This window comes from Hetaerina americana, unplaced genomic scaffold (genome assembly GCF_022747635.1).
Source record: "Hetaerina americana unplaced genomic scaffold, ioHetAmer1.1.p SCAF_5, whole genome shotgun sequence".
NCBI classification, from domain to species: domain Eukaryota; kingdom Metazoa; phylum Arthropoda; class Insecta; order Odonata; family Calopterygidae; genus Hetaerina; species Hetaerina americana.
The window spans coordinates 8,386,141-8,409,048 of record NW_027287095.1 but is presented as its reverse complement, the minus strand read 5'-3'; the positions used below and the strand labels follow the sequence as shown (position 1 = coordinate 8,409,048).

At 40.7% G+C, this 22,908-nt stretch overlaps 1 protein-coding gene and 1 non-coding gene across 3 annotated transcripts in view; one reads left to right on the top strand and one right to left on the bottom strand.

Annotated features, from left to right (window-relative positions):
- Mhcl (Myosin heavy chain-like) overlaps nucleotides 1-22,908 on the top strand; it is a 740,568-nt gene that overhangs the window by 184,165 nt on the left and 533,495 nt on the right. The window lies entirely within an intron of this gene.
- On the bottom strand, nucleotides 5,078-5,149 carry TRNAM-CAU (transfer RNA methionine (anticodon CAU)). The gene has a single exon. It is a non-coding gene; the product is annotated as a tRNA-Met (tRNA).

Sequence of the window (22,908 nt, the reverse complement as noted above, 5' to 3'; positions counted from 1 at the left end):
TCTTTTCATTCCAATCCCCCCCTTCACGCTAATTCGGCCTCGTTAATATTGCCGGCGAGATCTTTCCTTCCCGCTCCGCGTAGACTACTCCATCCTCGCCGTGAGCACCGCTTTGCCGTAATCTCGCGACGATCTTCCATTGGCTTCGTCGCATCTTTAAAACGGATGAAGAATGTTCGACTCTCCTCTCATTTCCTCTCGAACCCTTGGCGAGCCAGTGCGGCCCTTCGCGGCAGTCGCCAGCCCCTCAGCTCCCTCAGAAGCGCCGAGGAGGTCGTCGGCGGGACCACCCAGCACGTGTACCGCCACAGTCCTCCCTCTTTTTCCTCTGAAAATTAAATATCCCCTCGGCGGCGGCGAGAAAGTCCCTCCTTGCATAATTGCCATCGGTGGTTCTCTTCCCCTCACCCCCCCCCCCCGCCACATTCTCCCATACGGCCGCCTTTCTGGAGGATGAAAAAAAGGGGCTCCCTGGCAGCCATTTCGTATGCTAATGGTGGCGTCGATTCTCCGGTGGTGTTGGTGGCGCGCGGCTCTCCTCGCCTCCCCTTAATGCGTGCGCGCGTGTGAAGCGCGGCCATTGACTGCCACTCTCCTCCTCATTCTTTTTTTGTTCCCCCCTGCCAGGCTCACTCCCACAACGCGAGGTTCGAGTGCGTGCCCCGCGATTTGCACGGTGGTCCGCCGGCTGCCCCCGCGGTACAGAGGCGTGCGGCATTCTTAGCGTAGGATTGTTCCTCGTGCACCACGCCTCGAACGCCTGAGATAATGTCCGCTCATCGGGTTCGTCCGACGGGAACCCAAAGAGCCTATTTCGCGCGTCTTTATGCGTATTCCACCGAAAGGTCGTTCAAGAATGTTCGTTTACTTTTATTTAGTCTACCGTCGATGTACGTTGTTTTATGGACCCCTATGACTTATTAAGCATTGATACAATTGTGAACCCTGCATCACGCGACGATGTATAGATTGCAGTAAACCATGCATCAACGTTACGTCCATTGCCTCTCTTTTCATTCCATCCAACTTGCTTTACTTCCCTCGAAAAATTCGATGAATCACCATTATTCAAACGTAAAAAGTTGAAATTAGAACGTATTAATTGCGACCCGGGGCTCTTTTCTAAAAATTGAATTCAGGTTATGTGCAATTGCTTGCAATTTCCACGGACGGAGTCTGCTGGTAATAATACATTGCGCACTGCTTGTCTTTGCCTGCTTACACAACAACTGGGTTCGATATTACATCCAAGATTCTATCAGAGGACTTCTGGATTTGCTTTTACTTTTGAGATAGCGATCGCTGAAGGTAATGTGTCGCATTACACATTCCGAACTTTAACCTAGGTAGAAATATTTTTTTAACACAATCGAAGATTGCATTTGCTGATCATTCGTTACGTAGGATGTAAATTTATCGTAGATTCAAGAGGGTAAGGGTAGATGGGAGGTTTTCGGGATGTGGGTCTGGAGAAGAATGGAGAAACTAAATGGACGAAAGGAAAGCAAGCGTTTTAAATTGCAGTCGTTTTAGGGAAATATAGCTGGCTGTTGGAAGAAATTTGAAAAAGGCAGAACATGTGGTTGCAGGAAATCTTGAGTGGCAATGGGATGCTCAATACAGTAGTATAGGGAAGGATGCTGAGATAACGAGTTTAGCAGGAGAGAAAGAATTGACATTTTCGATTGCATTAAGATAATAATAAGGTAATTTATCGGTTAAGTTAGGTTTTTGGATGGACAAAACTACCAAATAAATATTTTGCGACTCCTAACAAAACACAAAACCCAACAACCTACTCTACCTAAGGTCCCTCTTCATCTCTGAGTACCTCCTTCCTCCCTTCATCTCGTCCAAGCGAGGAAGGAAGTACTCAGAGATGAAGAGGGACCCTATGCATTAAGATAAGTAAAAATATTCAGAGTTGAAGAAATAGCTAAATAATATGAAGCTTTGGAGAATAGATATTTCATGTTATGCTAAATATTAGTTTCAGGGTTTATCAAAATTAAGATGTTCAACTGCTGCTAATATTAATAATAATAATGTTGATGACGTGAAAATCGTGGTCATGTCTAATGTGATTCGATTTTGAGGGTCCAATGAGCATGTGTCTCCGTTCAGATTGTTCCTTTGATGCATGATGCTGCCGAATGGAATTATTCAATCGGAACTAGCGATCTGAATGGATCTATTCAATCAGCCCTTGCAACGGCGAGCAACTCTTGCTCAGCAGTGCAAACGACAACTTCCACAATGAACTTCTGTCGGCATTGATTGTCCACGTATGCTAATTAGTGCGATTCATCTCTCTCCAATTTACTTTCGACCACCTCGGGCACGAATAATTCAGTTCTCGGTTGTCGCTTGCCATTTGCTGCTGTTAGGCAACCAAGGTGGTAGCTGTCCTTATCTAGATATTTGAGGCGCATGAAGGCCTCGTCATTGTGATTCAATCCTCGGGAATTGGAATGAATTGAGCCTGTGATTGCGACACAAGGCGTCTTTTACAATTTTCCCCATCAGTTTCATCGTGCCTCGTGATGGAAGCTCAATCCAATTCAAGCCACCACACTGCGAATTAAAGATAGAAAGAGTGGCTGGGATAAATAAAAATCATACAATACCGTATCCTCGCTTTGTCGCCCTTCCAACATATACTTGCATGATGGGACACAGTTTGAGCTGTTACTCGGTGGAATTTCTCCATTGTATAGATAATAGAATCACAGCAATTCCATCATTGATATTTATTAACGACCATGGTTTCACCACTGTTTCAGATCTGATGACGCCACACAGCGGTGAAATCATGATCGTCAATTAATATTAATTGTGGAATTGCTGTGTATCTCTTATCTATACAATGAGCTTACTTAGGAAAATTGAAATCCCTTTTTCGTAGCTGGCATCGCAGTCATAATTGATAATTGCGAAGTCTTGGGATCAAATAAATAATTACATGAACGAAGTTGGTGGGAATCGGGATGGTACGGTGGCCCACCGAGGGGGCCCGGATTCTAATCCTGGAGACAACAAATATTGTTCAGTGGTATCCCGATCCCTTTTTGAGGTGCTTTGTGGAGAGCACTTTGGGTGAGTACGACGTCCGTCGGATGGGATGTTGAACTGAGGATCCCTTGGCACCTTTCGACAAGAGTAGGCTAATGCCGACGCCGGGTTTCTCTCTTCTTTCTTCCTTTCTTTCATCGTCTTCATCCTTTTCTGTCCATCCCTAATGGCGCAAATGATGTTAGCTGTCGGTCGCCTTACATAACAAAACTATCGCTACGAAGTTGGTCAAGTAAGTACATCCTATAACTTGGAAGTCATTAGGATAAAATTAAAATCCTAATTTGCGGAAGAGAGAAGATAGAGGAATGTTGTACGTTAAGAGGAGAGCTGGTGGTATGTGAGAAAATGAATTTGCCTTTCAAGCTGCTTAGTATGGGATGGAGTTTGACGGGCCTAAAGCTAAGGAGATGTCTTCGGCGAAGACACGAATGCAGTGGTCTTTAGAATTTAAGACTATAAAATAAGTATTTCGTGGTATAAATTGGCGCGGAGATTGACACTCTTATGCATCAAAGTCTTCAAAGAGTGGGATGGAATTGACGCTTTCGAGCGTGGTCCGGTAGGCAGACGCTGAAGATCAAATGAGCGGATAATGTGAAAAATGAGGATGTATACTGAAGAGTGGAAGAGAAAAAGGTGATATGGAGCTTTATACGGGAAAGAAGAAAGGCTCACCTTGAGAGACAGTGGATTTGCAAGGAGTATAATGGAAGGAGAGGTTCCGCGAGGAAGACAAATGGGCAGATACGTCGACCGAATGAAGAGGAACGCGAAAGAATGAAGACCTATGCAGTCGACCAGTCTTCGTATTGAGAGACTGGTCGACTGCATAGAGCTTCTCTTCGTGTTGAAGAGAAGCTGTTTTGTGATGCTCGTAAATTGAATTAGCGGCAGGTTATCTTACCTCAAGCTGTCATCACTTCCTCATTGTTCACGGTGCCCTGTAAATTGTAACGACTTTGCTGTTGAATGCGAGTTTCGCGTTATTGTGGAAGGAACGTTGGTCGTTGGACGATGAGCGCTACTACGTATTTAGAGCATGGGCGTTTGTGGATGTCCTCCCGCGGCGTTTTCCCCTGAGGGTAAACCTTAGCTCCCTTCCCAGACCACGCCTTCCTCCACATGATGATTTAATTTCATGAAATCTGATTTCAGATAGCATTTAAAAGCCTTCAAACTGGACGCATCACTTGCGTAAAGGGAGGCGAGTTTTCACGCAAAACGCCTGTTTAACATATCTGGGACTTGGCAATTAGAATTAAACTTAAAAAAAAATAAGCGGTGAATTTTTGGAAAAAGAGCAATTCCCTCCCGAACGCCTGCTGCATCAGGAACAACGAAATGGAATGTTACTCGAATGGATGGAAACTCGATTTAATACCTAGGCGTTACCCTCACTCACGATCTCCCTTGGGTGAAACACATATGGGGATTATGTGGACAAGCTAGCAAAAAATTAGAATTTATGAACAAACAAATGGATCAATAAATAAATAAGGACGTATTCTTCCCAAAGGGATAAAATATATAGCAATCGGTGATTTCGGTCCTCAGATCTCTGGGCTATAAGTTTTGATTAATTTCAACCGATTTTAGATTGCACTTTTTCATTTCCATCTCGCTCCGATATTATCTATCACCGATTGTCATTTTCGATAACTTTGTAGTAGGCCGGAGGTGACGTCATTTAAAATGGAGATAACCGAAATACAGCTGCAAATGTCAGGAAAATCCTGTCAATGGAATCATTGAAAAAAAGTGGCCACAATAAGAAAGCCGATGACCGAGTCGGACATCGAAACGTCGGCCAATATGGACGATATAACCCGGTGGAGGACCCAAAAGGAATTTACGCAGCTGATACGCCGGAAGAAACACCAAATCTTTTATCACAATAAGAAAACCAACAGGTTTCAGTGCATATTTATGGCCTTAGTTACTAGCTCAGGCCAACGGTTTAACATACCGTGGCTAATAAATCTCCGGGAAATAAAAAAAAAGTTAGCAGAGCGTGGTTTCGATCCACGGACCTCTGGGTTATGGGCCCAGCACGCTTCCACTGCGCCACTCTGCTCATGTGGTACGGTACATCGCATTTCACATCATTTCCTACATGAGTTTTGTTGAGAAATTTCAAAACTGACGATGCAAATGTAGATCTTTTGCTATATATTCCGTATTTATTCCACTTACCTCACTGCTCGTTTGTGGGAAATTCGATCATTTGCTTTTAGAGGGTGGTTTCCACTATCATTGCAGAATCTTCAGTAATTTATACAGCCCACTGGGGAATTAAAGTAGCAGAGTACAATTAAGGTTTTAAAGTGATAATTAGATTGATCCATACATATCTTAATTATACGCGTATAGCCATATTACTGCAGTCGTAAAAGAATACATATATTTTAAGAAAGTGATGAAGACCTTTTTCTCACGAACGATAACGAATCAGAATAACGTTGTCCGACCGAACTAGGAGGGAAAAGTCTGGTATGCAATAACCCTTCTGGCACATACCCTAGTTTTAATTCTATTTAGTACTCTGCTAGGTACCACTTAGTTGTGTGGCTGGGGGTTATTATGCACCAGAATACCCTTGACCCCAACCTTTACTCATAATGCGGTCAGACAAACGTTTTTTATTTCAATCCCTTTTAGTTCGTGGGTCAAATGACGTCTTAAATCTACATATCTGTTCTGTACTTAATTTCTCGAATTTTACTGGCATGATCTCTCCTACCGTCGTACGATGGTGCTAATAGCACATTTTCAAGCTCAGTGCCAAAGATACATCCTTCCAATTAATGCAAGAGCTTCAATGTGTAATTTAGCCTTCGCTCCGTGAGTGACACCAACCCAGATCCTCTAATGATTTTGAAACGCGACTCAGTTTGTCATGGCAACGTTTTACAAATCTAGCTCCTCTACGCTGCACGCGATTCAATTCGTCAATTGACGAATCGCCATAGCGAGGGCCAGCAGGGTACTATATAAATAAAATAAAAAGAATACAATATATGGAATTCTCATGAAGTTGGATTGATTGGCGAATTGTATCGCGTGCAGCGTAGAGGAGCTAGATTTTGTAAAACGTGGTAAAGACAAATTGAGTTAGGTGTCAAAATTATAAGAGGAGCTTGGCTGGGATTCAATCACGGTGCGAAGGTTAAATATTACTGATTAAATCTCTTTCATAAATTAGAAGGATGTTTCTAATACGATGATTTTGAAGGTGGATTATAGAAATGTATTAGAAGCCCCGTCGTACTACGGTAGGAGAGATCGTGTGAATAAAATTAGAGATATTAAGTGTAGAACAGATAGATTTAAGATGTCATTTTTCCCAGAAACGACAAGGAATTTTTTATTTTATTTATTTATGTACTCTGCAAGCCACCGCTAGGGTGTGTGGCGGGTGGCAATACACCTCGGACTAATTTTTACCCGAACATGATTTTACCGCGTCGGACAATGTTATTCCGATCCCTTATCGTTAGTGGACAAATGACATCTTAAATCTATCTGTTATACACTAAATCTCTCTAATTTTACTGACATGATCTCTCCTACCCTGGTACGATGGGAGTAATAATACATTTTCAACATCACCGCTACAGAGACGTCCTTCCAGTTTATGCAAGAGATTTAATCTCTAATTTAACCTTCACTCCGTGAGTAATTCCCAATCTAGTTCCTCCAATATTTTTTATACACTACTAAGTTGGTAGTAGTTTTAGGGGAGGCGACCGACAGCTGAGGTCATTTGCGTCATTAGGGATTGACAGGCAAGGATGAAGGGTGGATAGAAACCCGGCGTCGGCATTAGCCTACTCTTATCAAAAGGCGCCAATGAATCGGCCGTTTAACGTCCCATCCGACGGATAGCGTACTCATTCAAAATGCCCTCCACAAAGCACCTAAAGTAGGGATCGGTAAACCACCGAAAAATATCTGCCGCCGCCGAACCCGGGCCCTCTGGGTGGGAAGCCAGTACGTTAGCCACCGCGCCATCACGATTCTCACCGCTACTAAGTTTATCATAACAACGTTTTACCAATCTAGCTCCAGTACGCTGCACACGATCCAATTTGCCAATCAATCCAACTTTGTGGGGATCCCATTTACTGGCAGCATATTCTAAATGTGGCCTGACCAGCGATAGATAACATTTCTCTTTGACCTATTATCACATTTACCAAATACTCTTCTAATAAATCCTGATTTTTTGTTAGCTTGTCTACATATTCCCCGTATGTTTCCCCCAGGAAAGATCGTGAGCCTAGGGGAAAGATTTTTTGGGTGTAAAAGTAGTCGGTGGCTTTCAGGGTACCATATAATAATAATAATAAAAATATATGTAAACTTTGCAAAAATCATTGCCTGGTGCATATGTTATGCATTAGAATTAGTTAGAGCAGTGCTTGGCTTTTATATGGGGCAAAAATTCCGTTTTTCAGAATTATGTTTACGAGTATGGTATCAGATTGACGAGTGACGAGGCATGGTTTAAAGTGGAGCGTGGAATTAGGGAAGGCATTCTACAGGAAAGACGCCGTTACCATATTTTAGTGCTTTGCCTGGCCGTCGAGGTGTTTGCTGTAACATTCACTCCGATTCCGATGATATGAATAGAATTGTCTTTAAATACTAATTGAATTTAGGACCATCAGGTACTGCGTTTTACTCGGTTCAAAACACTCTTCCCCCAGTTGGGAGTATTTTGCGACTTAAATCATCGGCCGTGCGATTATTAAGCGAGAGTCTTGCCTACCACGTAGGGAGTATTGAAAGGATTAAGGGCGTGTGTCTATCGGGATGTAGTTAATCAATGTGAACACCAGATCCTGCGTTCGAACATATATTAATCTTGAATAAGGTCGACCGTGGATAATTATTTCATCCTACGGATTATCCTGAAGGTTATCTCATAGTTTCCTTTCTTGCATGCGCTAACATGCTCTGAAAAAAATGGCAATGATTCGTCGCCAAGTATCTTTATCAAAACGGATCATAATTTATTGTAATCGCGCTGCTTGTCGCTATGTTTACCGGTGTTTTCTCTCGATGCTGACGACGTTCTGTCGCCCCCGCTGAGCCGTGAAGTTAACGAGATTTCAATCTCTCGAATGTGTTCGCCACTTTTGTTTCTTCGGCGTATTAAATACTCTCTGGTGAACGGAAGAATGTGTCGACTGTCTGTCGCCCCATGTTATCTTTCTCCCTCTTTCCCTTAGCGTCTCTCTCTCTTATTCCGTCCTTGTCCCGTCACGTCGGTTTTACGTATATCATCCGATGAGGGATTATCGCGGGGATGGTTTGGGTTTGAAATGCAGGCAGCTTGAGCTAAGGCTACTCATCTTATGCGTAAGCGTCGGATTCTAGAATTGCGCAGATACGGTCGGATTTAATAATCTACCTGCCACTTCTAAGGCTGGAATGATCTCAAATTGATGATATTCCGAAGGTAAATCTTTAGCGATACAGTTACTCTTAAACTCTTATTTTCTCCGCCGTCTTTTAGATTCTATCGCAGCAAATCTTTGTTAATTGCTGCCCAGGAATCCTGAGTTATAGTGGACCACTAAGCATAATAATATAAACTTATGTAAATAATTGGAGTGATAAGTTTTCATTATAAATAATATGATGCAAACAGCCATGCGCGCGGTTGTCAATGCCTGTGGTGTCAACAGGATAGTCATTGTCAAATTATTCATACATTCTCAAATTTAATTAAAGGTTTTCACGATTCTGAATACCTACGTTAAATGCTTGGATTTTCTCGGAGTAACTATGTAGTACCCCCATTTTCATAGAATAAAATACGTAATTAAAAGGTGAACTTTTTGAACGCAATGAGGAATTTATTTACTGGATAAAATCAAAATAATAGATCAAAAGTTTGGGTTGGCCATTTACTTAATTTTTAATCAATGTCTACAGTGGCCATAGAATGACGCAAGGCGTTAATATTGAATTTGGGCAGTCGGCAATTCCATACCTTCATGAAAATTCAATTAAAGATAGTTTAAAAAAATAAAGGTCGTGAACCAGATTACTTTTTTCTTTCATTTGGCTATTATCGCAAACTGTATTTGGGTCGTTTCCGATCCCGAAAGAAGTCCAGAAAGTTATGACTGTGGTTAGCAGCCACGTGATTGCAGTGACCTAACCAGTATTTCAATCGTGAGTGGTTAAAAAGATAAGTGCTGGGAAACCCAAAGTAGTCGTTTTTAACAATCCTGATTTAATGGGCTTGGTCAATATACGTATAACTACTAAAATAAGTAATTACAAGAAAAAAAGACGATTATTTATACCAAGTGGTCTCTTTATTTCATTCCACTCCTCTGAATGCGCCCTTTTACAGTTTAGCTCGTCTTGCTGGTTGTGCATGAGCTAAATTGTTTCATCATTGGTACATGCCCGTAGAAATTAGAAATTCACTGTCAGGCCACAATTTCCCTCTTTTCTTTCCAATACGGAATGGCATTGTCGGTAGAGGAAACTTTTCAAGCAGCGATGAATAGTTATAATGCTCCCTAAACATAATTCAATGCCATACATTTTAAAAATAAGGTCCGTGTCTGTCATTGTCAACCAAGGAAACATTAGGAGACTACGTTAGGGCTTCTTGGAGAACACTTCTAATATTTTTTTAGTATCAAGTATTTTTTTAGCTTTACCCCTACAGCGGTCGGACAACGTTATTCTGGTCCCTTATCGTTCGTGGTACAAATGACGTCTTTAAATCTCTGTTGTACACTCTCTGTTATAATCTCTCTTATTTTATATCTCTGTAATCTTTTATTCATCGCACAGAAACTTTTAAAATTTTTGAATTTGTTTTCAACTTCACCGACCATGGTTACTGTAACTTGTTTCTTTACCTCGTACAATGATAATGGCAAAATTTGTCGAAACCATGTCTGATGAAGTTGGAAGTGCTGATTGAATAGTTGTTTTTTCAAAATCAGTTTTCGGAATTCATTTGAAAATCATAACACACAAGTTATATACGAGTATAATATACTCTGGTACGTACATTGCTTGTGAGCGCGTTATATGATTAATGATTTCTCTAAACGCTGAATTCAGCTAACACCAGTTGAAAGTAAATGCTTGATTTGTGTGGATTGAAATTATTAGGTGATACCCGCGACTTCGTGTGACTTCGGCCTCAATTCAAATCCTACTTTTAGCAAAATTTTCAGTGATATCACGCGTGCAAGGGACAAATGTGTACACACCATCGACGGACTGCGCGTTCAACATTTAACCCCCTAGCGCTTTTCGTGAAGAAAAGGATAAATTCTGACTCTGGGCTTTCAGCCCCGGTTCTCCTCTCTTTATGATTCCAACTGTACCAAAAGCATCCTTCCCCCACATCTATCTTCATATGGCCTCCGATAACATCACCTGCAGGTTACCTTCTAAATTACTTTCAGGTATTTCCTTATTCCTCGGAAGAAAGAAATAGAAAAAATCCGTATCATCGTAAACAAACCAATGAAATAATTCTTTTAGCCCTAATTTAAATGGTTAGGTTGGGCCATTAGGATTGAGTTAGAGAGATAGACACCATCACGGTCAACTCCAAGTACTCTTTCTTACCTCTCACGAATCACAGTCATAAAAAAAATGAAAAATGAAATTAGAGAGATTAAACTGAACTTAAAATTAAACCACCAGGCTTTTCCACATATTTTTATGTGGAAAACCCAAGTGGTTTAATTTTTAGTTCGATATGAAGATTTTCCACCAAATGACGCCAGTAACTGTTTTATTTAGGGAGATAAAGATTAGAACCGACTGATTTAAGATTTAATTTTTTCCACGAACGATAAGGGATCAGAATAAAATTGTCCAACCGCGGTAGGGCCATTTTCATGCCAAAATTAGTCTGAAAGTCACCGCCTGCCACACATCCTAGAGGTGGCTTGTAGGGTACTAAAATAAGAAATTAATAAGAAGAAAACAATCAAAATCATACGTAGCCACTCCTGCTTTCTAAAATCGGAAAGAGAAATGTCAACTTTATTCGAGCTCATTAATTGTGAAACGATGAAGATACGAGATGTGTGTGTGTACGTGATTATGTACGTGAAATATATAATTATATTAATGCATGAGTGAATATTTGTACCAAGTCTGGTGTTCTAATGGCTCTCCTCTTGCTACGCGGCCTTTTAGTGGCCTGGTGTTGTGTAGATGCGCGATAGTTTTACGAGTTGTGATTTAATCTAGTTCCGCGTATCAATTTATAAATTTTATTATTGCAATTATAAATTGTATATTTGAATTGTATTCATTGCATGAATTGTAATTTGAAAGTAATTCGCCATAAAAAAATGGCGAATTACTTTCAAAAATTTTAAAGCATATTTCATTTCTCTTTGAAGTGTGTTGTAAACCGTATGTAATATACTTTGAAACTCAGTCGTAAATTATTCGGCAAGTAGATATCGTATAACAAATAATGATATATTATTCAAGGTTTAATGAAAATGTTTATCTGTATAAAACGTGAGTGCGAAGTGGTGATGTCGTGAATCATATTCCGGCTCCGTCATCCCACCTCCGTCCGCATTCGGATGGTTGTGGGCACAGCAAATGAACTCTTTGTTGTCTACTATTCTGGGTACCAGAGCCTCCCTTTAAAATCGCACGGCCGAATGCGAAATCGGTCCCCCTATCCTGAATATTTGATCTCACACGTTGATGGACTTAGTACATATTAGGCGAGCCATACTCTCACGTAGCGGCAAAGTCGACCTGCAAGTTACAAACCATAGCGAGCACATAAGGAAATCAGTACTATAGATATGGGACTAAAGTCATTGTAAAAGAAATTAAGGTAATGATGTCCTTGAGAAGTATGATGGCTAATTTAAATTTTAAAATTTCGGGACTTAAACAAGAGCCGGTAGAATGGTTCACGTGTATGGGAAGTGCTTTTGGTGGAGATGGTAAAAATAGTAGGGACATAAAAAGAAGAACTGCAATGGACAAAAAAACTTTTCCAAGGAGGGGAGAGTAGATTGCAAGGGTCTTAAATCAAGGGGGTAATAAAAGACATGTGGAAACTTTGATATGATGGGATTGACAGGAAGATAGCAGTAGATTTGAGACCTTTGAGATGTGTGTTTGTGTGGGAAGAAGAATAGAATTTTTTTATGAGCGGAAAGGAAAACAAACGAAGTAATGAGCATGATAGTAGTAGAAAAATCATAAGAATTTTGGGAAGAGATTCAAAAGAGGCAGGTGACGTGGATGCAGGGCGTTTTGATTGGCGATGGAGGGGAGAATACTTGGAAAACGAGAAATTGGAGGAAAGGGAGGGATTTTGGACGGAGTGAAGGAAGGCAGAAGGCATGCGGATTTAAGCAGTAGTTTACTTTATTGCTTGGGTTTCAGGTCGTGTCTTATTGCGTACGGTGGTAGTTACTCTCTGAGTGTCCATCCAAAACATACAATAACCGGTAGATTACCTTTAATAGTGAAAATCTGCAATATCACAGCTATGGTAGACCTTGTGGGACGGATAGGAAAAAAATAATGTCACCGTCGGCCCGCCGGTTGTGACTGAATTTCGATCTGGTTTGATGGCGGCCCCATTTGTGAAAGTCATTGCTGTATCTCTGGCCTGCTCGTTAAATTTGGCGTCCGATATGATTGTGAGGTCCAGCGGCGTCGGGGTCCCCTTCCATCATTACTTATTCAAGTTGGCCTCAGCACGCACCGCCTTCCCTCCTACCTTTTCCCGAGTTGTAGTTTCATTAGCCTTTTGTGGCCGGGTACAACTCTTTCTTCCGCCCCCATGTCTTGCCCTAGAAGGACCGTTTCATACGGTTACCGCCTCTAATAGCCATCCTCGAGAGATTTTTAAAATTAAATTGCGTGTGTAAATCACATTGAGCCTGATCAGCATCGCGGTGGTGGATTTAATCTTGAAGCCTAATGTTTTGAATCATTTGTGCAATTTCCAAGCGTTACCGGCATCGTTAAACGGGGGTCCTCCGCCTTTGCATTTGTTTGTTGCCGGTGAGCGTGTGCGCGTCATTATAGGTTACCGAGAAGGTTACGCACTGGCCCCAGCCTTAAACTTATTTCCTCCGATGTATCTCACATTCCGTTTCATGCCTGTATTTAAGTCACCACAGTTATTTATTTCTTGGGGAATAGGGAACCTTCAGTAAATTGACAGGATTACAGAGCTGTTTGAGTTTCTCACCAGACTGCATTGTTTTGTATTCTTCACTCATCGCTCGATTATAAGCAGTCTTCCTATTTCCCCCTTTCCTCGACTTTTGTCCTAAAGATACACCATCACCATCAGTCCTTCAATCTGAAGATTGGTTGACCGCAACCCTCCATTTTTTCCTACCCCATATTAATTCCATTATGCCATGGTATCCCTTCTGTCCGACATCACTCATTATTTGGTCGATATATTTGTCCCTTGGCTTTCCTCTAGAGATCCTACCTTCTCAGTGTTTTTCCTTCTATTGTAAACTTTAAAAGTTCGCCGTGTCTCCAGGTGTGTGACATACTTAAAGTATTCCTGTCGAGAATATTAAATTTTGCGCATCGTGATGCAGTCTATCCGGCTCTTTTCCCGTAGGTTTCAGCTTTTTATTTTTCAGTCCTGTCATGATATTTTAGTACCCTGCAAGCCACCGCTAGTGTGTATGGCAGGAGCTCAATACTAACCAGACTATTTTTTGACCCGAAGATGACCCTACCGCGGTCGGACAATATTATTCTGATCCCTTTTTGTTCGTGAAAATAATAACATCTTTAGTCTATCTGTTCTTAGCTTGATCTCTCTAATTTTATTGGCATGATCACTCCTACCGTAGTACGATAGGAGTAATAATACATTTTCAACATCACTGCTAAAGATACGCCCTTCTAATTTATGCAACAGCTTCAATCTGTAATTTAACCTTCGCTCCACGAAGGATTCCCACCCTAGCTCCTCTAATATTTTGTATACGCTACTAAGTTTATCATAACAACGTTTTACAGAATTAGCTCCTCTACGCTGCACTCGATCCGATTCGCCAATCAATCCAACTTAGTGAGGATCCCATATACTTGCAGCATATTCTAAATGAGGCCTAACCAGCGAAAGATAACATTTCTCTTTGACATTTTCATCACTGTTACCCAGTTCTCTTCTAAAAAAATCATAATTTTTTGTTTGCTTGTCCACATACTCGCCATGTGTGTTTCACCCAGGAGAGGTCGTGAGTGAGGGTAACGCCTAGGTATTTAATTGAGTCTACACATTCCAATTCGGTGTTCCCAATGCACTGGGCGTTCTGGTAGGAATTGCTCTTTTTCAAAAAAATCATCACTACCCTTTTATTAAGTTTAAATAATGTTGCCAAGTGTCGCAGCAACGTTTTACAGCGATAAGGTCATCTGATAAAGCTTCTGTGTCCTCAGGATTACGGGAATCTCTGTAAACCATTGCATCGTCTGAAAATAAACGTATACAGGTATTACTAGTGACTACGGAGTCAATGTCGTTCACGTTAAGTAGGAATACAAGATACCCGATAATATTTCCCTTATGGTGGAGGCCTGTTGTATAAATGATTGTGGTTCATTTTTATTCCCTTTTTTCGTATAAAAAATAACTACTCTATGAATTGAATTAACTCTTGTTTTTAATTATGTCTTCCTCTAGCTTGAATAAAAATTTGCACGTAATTTGATGGAATTTTACTAAACATTTTTCCCTTTCCCCTCTCTCTCTCATATCCTCCCGTATCACCCATCCTTCCCGCCTGGTTCTTGCACTCCATGCCACACACCTTTTTGGTGGATCGCGGGGTCTTTATTTCGATGTTAAAGGTGCTCCCTATGCTATTTTTCTCATCTATTCCTCTGTTTACTTTTTCACTTTCATCTTAAACTGTCCATTAAGTCCTCAACATTCCCCTCCTGCACTGAAGTTTCGAAGGATTCTCCTCTCCTCTGGCCTACTTATACTACGGTCCATATCTCTGATCCATACCACTACACCCCACACGAATGTTCTCATAAAATACTTTCTTGTTTGTAGTCGTATCGTATTGTAGCGTAGTTTTGATGCATTCACCGAAAAACAAGTCGGTCGTTCGAGAGTGTCTCTTAAAAATAAAACCCAATGGCTTCTCAATTCGAGCTGGGGCACGAAGATGGACAGAAATTACAGACATTAAGCGCTATACTCGTAGTTGGAGAGAACACTTCACGACTAAGGCGTGACGGTGACGTCGAAGAAGTTCTCTCGCGTTTTCCTCATTGTAGGGGTCATTTTGTTGCGACGGCGTATCGCAGTTATTTCATTCGGTTTCTTCAAGTGAGAAGTGGACTGGCTTCTGGTCTTCTGACCAACTTCTGGTCTTTTGACCGACTTTGGTTCTTCTTATCCTAAGAAGCCAGAAGGAATGCTTACGAAACTTAAGTTGCAACAGATGGACCAAGACGTTGAAAACCCAGAGGTTCTCTTCATCACTTGGGACCTTACCCCAGCGATTCATAATGGAGCTGATCTAGCAGTTTATTTTACCCCCATATATCGTAAATCAGCGATGTGGTGTTTAAAATATTAGAAAGTCGTACTTGATGCGATGACACTCAAGACCGCCCTGTCGATGTGTTGAGTGATACAGCCAGTGAGCTCTTTTTGAGCGCTTGAATTTAAATTCGTAAGAAAATAACCGACACGATTCACAATACGTTTTCCACAGTCGCTTCTTCTCTGCAATTTATTGTTTTAACACAAAACAATCCGTTTTATACAAGCTGGGCCAATTGGAATTCCATAGGAAAAGTTCGTATTAAGTCGTAAAAATGTAAGGATTTTATAATTTTGATTTGTTGCTAATAATATTTTATAATTTTTCATTATTCAGTGTCATAAATATTACATTTTGCCTTAATTATTTCATATGCCAGTATAAACTTCGACAAATTAAATATAGTATGATGATGCTACGAGTTTACCGCTTTAACTTATGTAAAACAAAACTCCACATGGTGGGGTATCATAAAAGTTAGTAAGTTTACCATGACATAAGTCCTTAATACAAAAAGGGGCTTTTGTGGTATTGCTTGCCTACGATTGAGGTGAAATATTACGGTCACCATCGTCAAATTAGGCTTGTAAATTTTATCCTTTTGCGGCTTTGAATTTTTCTGCAATTCCCCATGTCTAGAAATATAGATTTCGGATATTTACCGTCTCGCTTCATTGGCTGTGTGAGAAAATAATACTTTTGTAGAATACCTTTCAATCAATATTGCCCACGTTAGTATATTATAGCTTTTTCGATGTACATATAAATACTTTTGCCTTGGTGCAAAGCGATAGCTGTCGGGTATCCCCAAATATCTTGTCAACTCCTTTTCATTTGTTTCTTTGTTAGTCCTGAATATTAAAGAAACTCCTTGCCTTCATTTGATTATTTGATGGGCCACTCATTATTTATTATGTTGCCATTATTTATTATGTAATAAATTGCTTGCATTATATGTGGCACCCAAATTTCTCTGAGTGAACCATTCCCGTGTATTTCGCATTGAGTAACGTAGCAGAAATCTTTCCTTGCGTGTTTGTCTGTGGCAACTATAATTTGTTGGGGTTTCACAGTGATAATGTGAATAATAATTATTACATTGCAGACAGAACTTTGCCATTTTTATAGTTATTGAGTTAAAGTTACAATGAGTGTTTATTTATGGCGTTTTATTGAATAGCACGAAGAATTTTCATCAAAAGTGTTTTTCTGGTGAAATTTATTCTATTTTATCCACGAATTGATGTTAGAGTGTCAACAGTTATTTGCAAACATTTTCCAAGGTACCATCATACCATTTCATTCTTTCCTCTTCAGAATGACAACATAAATCTTGCTTGGAAAAAAGGTTTTTTCCCAGGGTACGAGGAGTTAGAAATTTGGGAGATAAAAATCAGTGGTTGGAATGACTATAATTTTGAAAGAGGTAGCTCTGAGTGACCCCTAATATGAAATGATGACTTCGAATACGATAAAATTGATGACCAGCATCGACGGAGAAACTGACAGAAATTGCCAGTAAGTATGGAGGCAATTTATTAAATCAGATCAGGAACTCTCTGCGTGAAATATATCCTATATTCGATTCAATAAAGATTTTTTGAAATATATGTAATAATGGTTTACGAGAAAACGCGGACTGTTTTCCTATGTGTCTGACTTATGCTGATGCAAATTCACACGATTCAGTTATTTTGGCAAATTTATTACATTCACTTTATTGCCATTGGTGTTGGGGAGCTGAGATGTATTCTTCATATCGTTGATAGGCTAACTGAGAATCAGTAGAATGGTTAGGAATGAAGATTTTTGAAATTTTCATTTGACCGAACCATGTCGTTTAATACCAATTGTGCGTCGCAGTATGCTCGAAGGACGTCCTTAAACGGTCGGAGCAAGGACGTCGTGTCGAATTCCGTGTTTTATCATTCAATCGTGCTTCTTATAACGTTGAATGCCAATTCTTGAAGATTGGAGCGAAAAACAGAGTCATCTTTGAAGAAAGTCAAACGCATGTCAACCGTGGCGCATTCACGATGGCGCCGCAAATCACGTGATTGAAACGGCTCCAAATCACAGCGGGAGGTGATCACGGATTGGCACAGGGCGAGGGCGCTCTACAATTATAATCGCTGCGTAATAGCTACGGAATTCGCAGAAAATGGATATGCTGTCTGTAAGACGTGGGAAATGGGAATTCCTCGTTAACAAATATTTCATATGGGCCCTGATATAATGTTGTTGACCCGTGTCTTCCGAAGTGCGCCTTTTATGTTTTGCCCTTACAACTACCCATTTTTTCATGAAAATATACTGAAATGAACAGAAGAGAATGAGTCCTCCTCCATTAATTTGTAAGCTGATTGAAATTTCTTGTAAAAAAAGGAGTTTTAGTAGAAATACGCCGTAATAACAACGAAAGTAACGTTGCAAGATTTTTGCAAAATTTCCAAAGTATTTCTATAGGCGTAGAAGAACCTGAGTAGGAGGGTGCGACCATCTACAAAAGTCAAGATTACTACTAACCTTGACTCTATATTTTCAATAACATGAAGCGAGGAAAAAACTTCGGATTGGAAATTTTTCCACGCGACAAAAACTGAATGATACCATCCATAAGATTATGGTATAATTTGCAAATTGCCTGTTCTAAAATTAATCCCAAAAGATAAATAAACGTTTTGAAGTATGAGGAAAAACAATTGAAATAAACTGCTTAACATTATCCTGGTTTTCTAAGAATTTTTGGTGAATCGAAGATGTTTATTGTGCTTGGAAATATTGTACTGGAATGCGTTTTGTACGTAGCTCACCCTTAAATCTGGAGGTCATTATTAACGTTCAAGTTTCACACATATATTTAATAGCAGCATTTTCTGGTTGTAATTTGTTATCAACACAGCATTAGTATCTCATAAGTTCCCTTTTTTTATTTCAATAATGTTTGTGTTTTAATGCTATGTTACGTTTATATTTGTTTAGAGCAACGCTTTAGTTTCTCTGTCTGTATGTGTCATTGTTGTGACTGTATTTGAAATTAATAATGCCTCATTCTCAAATTCTTTTTTTCGGTTTTATGCTTTTGAAATTCCTAATTGATAGCTTATTGCAAATTTCACATTTTTTTCATTCGCTCTCTTAATATATTTCCTGTCCTCGGCTGCATGGGCTGTGAATAAATGTACGTTGTATTGCGTTGGTCCATTTCCATTTATTCTCCAGTATATTTGCTGTATACGGATTATTTAAATATATATATAAATATTACTAACGAATTATATTAATGATATAGGCTACGTATTATAAAGTATTGCGAATACATTTTATTGACTTTGTTTAATTTATTCCTCATTTCTTTTATTTGCAGGTAAGTTAACAACGCAGGTGCCCTGAGAAAGGACCGTTTTGGCCCCATCGGAGCGTAGTCTTGCCGGGGGGGGGGGGGGGACGCTGCACCCGGCGAGCCCGGCTGCGTGCAAATGCATCTTACGTGGCCGCGGTGAAGTTGGTCACCAATTGTCCGCCGCACAGTTGCAAGCGCACGGTCACACTTAAGCACGGAGGTAGGACAAATTGAGCCCTTCCGTTCGGCGAGAAATAAATTCACTTAAAGGAGTCGCTCCAACGCTTAAAGAATCAATTACTCTGAGGGCAGTCCGAGTTTGCTCTTTCCCTCTTGACCTCTCGCCACGCCCCCCCATTTGTCCTCCCTTCCCTCGCGCCCCCTCGTCCTTGGCGGTCCGGAGCTTCGCCGGAAGGCGACCGCTCACCCACCTACCCGCAGCCCCTCGTGCGTCGTAATCCTTCCTTCGCTTCGTATTTGCGCTTTTCTTCTTTTCATTCGGGGAGCCGCTCGCTCGAAATGCAAAAACCACTCCTCTCAACCCCCCCGCCACCTCAACGGTCTCACTCCCATCGAATTTGCATGTCACGGTGATTGTCGTTTCGCCGTCTGAAGCGGATCTGGCATTTAAAAAAAAATTGCATCCCTTAATCATTTGGGTTTAGCATGCGGCGTAAATATGCGCGTGGCTGTTTTATTTTTCTGGGTTTCTTCTTTATTGCAACATCATCGTCGTCATCGTCATCAAGCATTTATTCATTTTTAATGCTTATGTTAATTGCATTACGATAAACTCCGGGTGCTCTTCTCTTGATCCGGTTAGCCGCGATAAAATCTTTTGTTTCAAGTTTTAAAAAGTTTCTCCGGGCCCGGGGCTCCGTGCCGTCGCCTAGGTGGCGAAATCACGAATCAACTGCTGCTAAGAAAATTTTTCTGTTCTTCTTTTTTAAAGTCTTGAGAATTATTTTTGCCTCTTTGGGCTCTATTCGCGGCGAATCGTCAGAAATTGAATGCGGCGTCGTTTTTATAATGGATTCATTTTCGTGCGTAGCTTAGCCGTTTCTCATTTGGCCCTTGGCCATTATCAATTTATATCCCACCCATCACTTTTTAATGTTCAATCCGAAGACAATAGATTTCCTTCTCTTTTGTTTTTTACCCTTGAAATCAATGCTTATATGCAAAACTGATTTTATTTTCCACCTCCTCGATTGAGAAACGTTTTCAATTATAGCTAAAATGAAAAGTAATCTTGAAATTGAATTCTTTCATTGAAAATAGTAAAATATAAAAGTTTTGTTTCACTGGATGCCATAATGATCCCTTTACACTGACCTAAGACTATCCTGGTGTTGAAAATTAAGAGTATCTATTCCATGTGCAAATGCAGGCATGCATGGATGAGAAAGGTGAAGTGGACGGACTGGCAATCGAATGAAGAAGTACTAGGCTTGTCGTGGGAGAAGAGAGCATAGTTGGGAGAAATCCAAAGAAGGAAGGAAAGATGGATGCACAGCATTTCCATCGGTGATTGAATGCTGAAGACTTATGCCCGGAGAATGTTAGCCAAGCGAGGTGGGGAGAGGAAAATGATCGGGATGTCGGACGGAATGAAGGGAGATTGAATGTAGGCAGAATTGAAGAACAGGTTATTTTAGCATGGGGTGTCAGGTTTTCCTTGTTAGACGAGGCTGAGACACGTAGGACTAGTCCATCGACAAATCCATCTTAAAAACGGTAACAGTAATTAGAACTGCTTTGGTTAAAGTTATGCGAGAGATAAATTTCGTGAAGGTCAACAAGGTAGTTATGTTTTTAGTTAGAATATGCTGAGAGTGTTCTTTTTATTCATTAGGAGCAAAAAAATAGTTGGTCTTATAATGGATAAAAGTATTCTCACAGGACGAAAGTACATAAACTGGTAAATTCGATACCAAAAAAGATTTGGGAAGGGGAAAATCGTAGTAGAGAATCGTTGAGGCTGAAACTTGATGTAGTTCAATTTCAGTGGTGAAATTGAAAACTGCTATTCCCCAGGAATGACTCTTATCAACTGACTACGCCCATAACTCCATAGAGTCTACAGTTATACTTGCCTTCGCCGTGCTTACTTAAAGTTTCAGCGGTTTGATGAAAATAGCTTCGATGAAAATATGCCTGTATGAATGGCTGATATCTCAATTTACTTCGAGGAAAATCGTGGTTGAAAAAACCCATGCTTAATGTGGAAGGTTAAATTATCGTTTGCATTGTGTGTGTGCTCGTAATTTCTTCCCACCACACAATTCTTCCTCAGATCATTGAGTTAAGGCCGTACTCCTACCATTTTGAATTCGCGCAATTTACATGAGCTGTGTAGCCATGAGACGAATTGCCTCCTCGCCGATTTCTCCTTCCCGAGTGACCAAGTTTCGGCTCGACAATCCCATAGCAGAGCGGATGTTGAATCCATACGGCTTGACACGTACCCCCACATCGGCGGTCCCCGTTGACCGGCTCGTAAATCATTCTTCTTCGATAAGCATCACAATGGGACTCAATCGGTCCTGGAGGGGAAGGGGGCGGGGCACTAGGAGACAAGTGAGCGAGTTGCCCGACTTATCGCCGAATCTTTCCATTTTTTTAACGCCACTCGGCAATACATCACCTGCCCGTTCAAGTCGATTCTTACTCCAACTCTCCCTTAATAAACCATCGCCCAATCGCTTGACCCTCTTGCTGTGCCATTCCTGCTTCAGCCTGCGCAGAATGGTTTACTTAGTGAATTGAGTAATGGGTGAAGAAGAGGGTGCCGATTCGTTTCAAACGCCCTGAGCGAACGGAAAGCGTCACGAGGTCATTTCAAAACTCATGATGATTGTGCTACACCTACGGAGAATGGTTGGCATCCCCAATCTATTTAAAATACGAGAATCCTGTGTTCAGATTCTTCGAGTTGAGTTCATACACCGCGGTATTACTTCTGTTGATGAAGCTGTTAATGTCCACGTATTTATTCCTGACTTCTATCCTGGGTGCTCCCTTTCAAATTTTCCGTTTACATATCCATCGCCTACAGTATTCATCATGCAATCGTGTCTCAAAATGTGTCGGAACAACTTCTTTTTCTACTTATTGTTTTCTTGCATTTACTCCTCTTCCTCCAATTCGTAGCATCTCTTCGTTCCTTGCTTCCGCATGGCCTCAGTATCATCACTCTGTACCACCGCGCTTTCAATGCGTGTGTTCCACAATGTGTTCCACTCAACAATTGTTCTATTTAGAAAAGAAAATTTTGTTTTATTTGTTCTCTGTGCCCGGCATTTTACCTTAAATTTGTGATCATTTCTGCCTATAAAATTTGGGTTCCCCGCCTCTTTCCTAAGATCTGCCCAAGCTTTCTTCCCCTTCAGAATTCGGAACATTCCACAAAGTCTGCTTACTTTCCTTCTAGTTTCTAGAGGTTCCCAGCCCAGCGTTTCTAGCATTTCAGCCACACTCTCCATCCTCCTATGCTTCCCCAGTACATATCGGGCAGCCTTTCTTTGCACCTTTTCCAGTTTTTTAATATGACCTTCTTCATGAGGGTCCCATACAAGAGAAGCGTACTCTAAAATTGGTCTTACTAGGGTCTGATAAGCCTTCTCCTTGGTTGCTCTAACGCTCCCTTTGAGGTTTCTCATTACCCAATGAAGAGTTTTGAAAGTTTTCTTATAGATGTACTCCACATTTAGCCCCCACCCTAAGTCCTTAGTTAAATATACACCTAAGTATTTGCAAGTATCACTTCTAGGAATGACATTTTCTGAGGATTTGTGATGGATTTGCATTTGCTAACATTAATATCCATCCCATTTTTTGTCACCCAATCTGCCATTTTATTAATGTCTCTTTGAAGTTTGTCACGGTCTCTGTCATTTTCGACTTTCCTGTAGA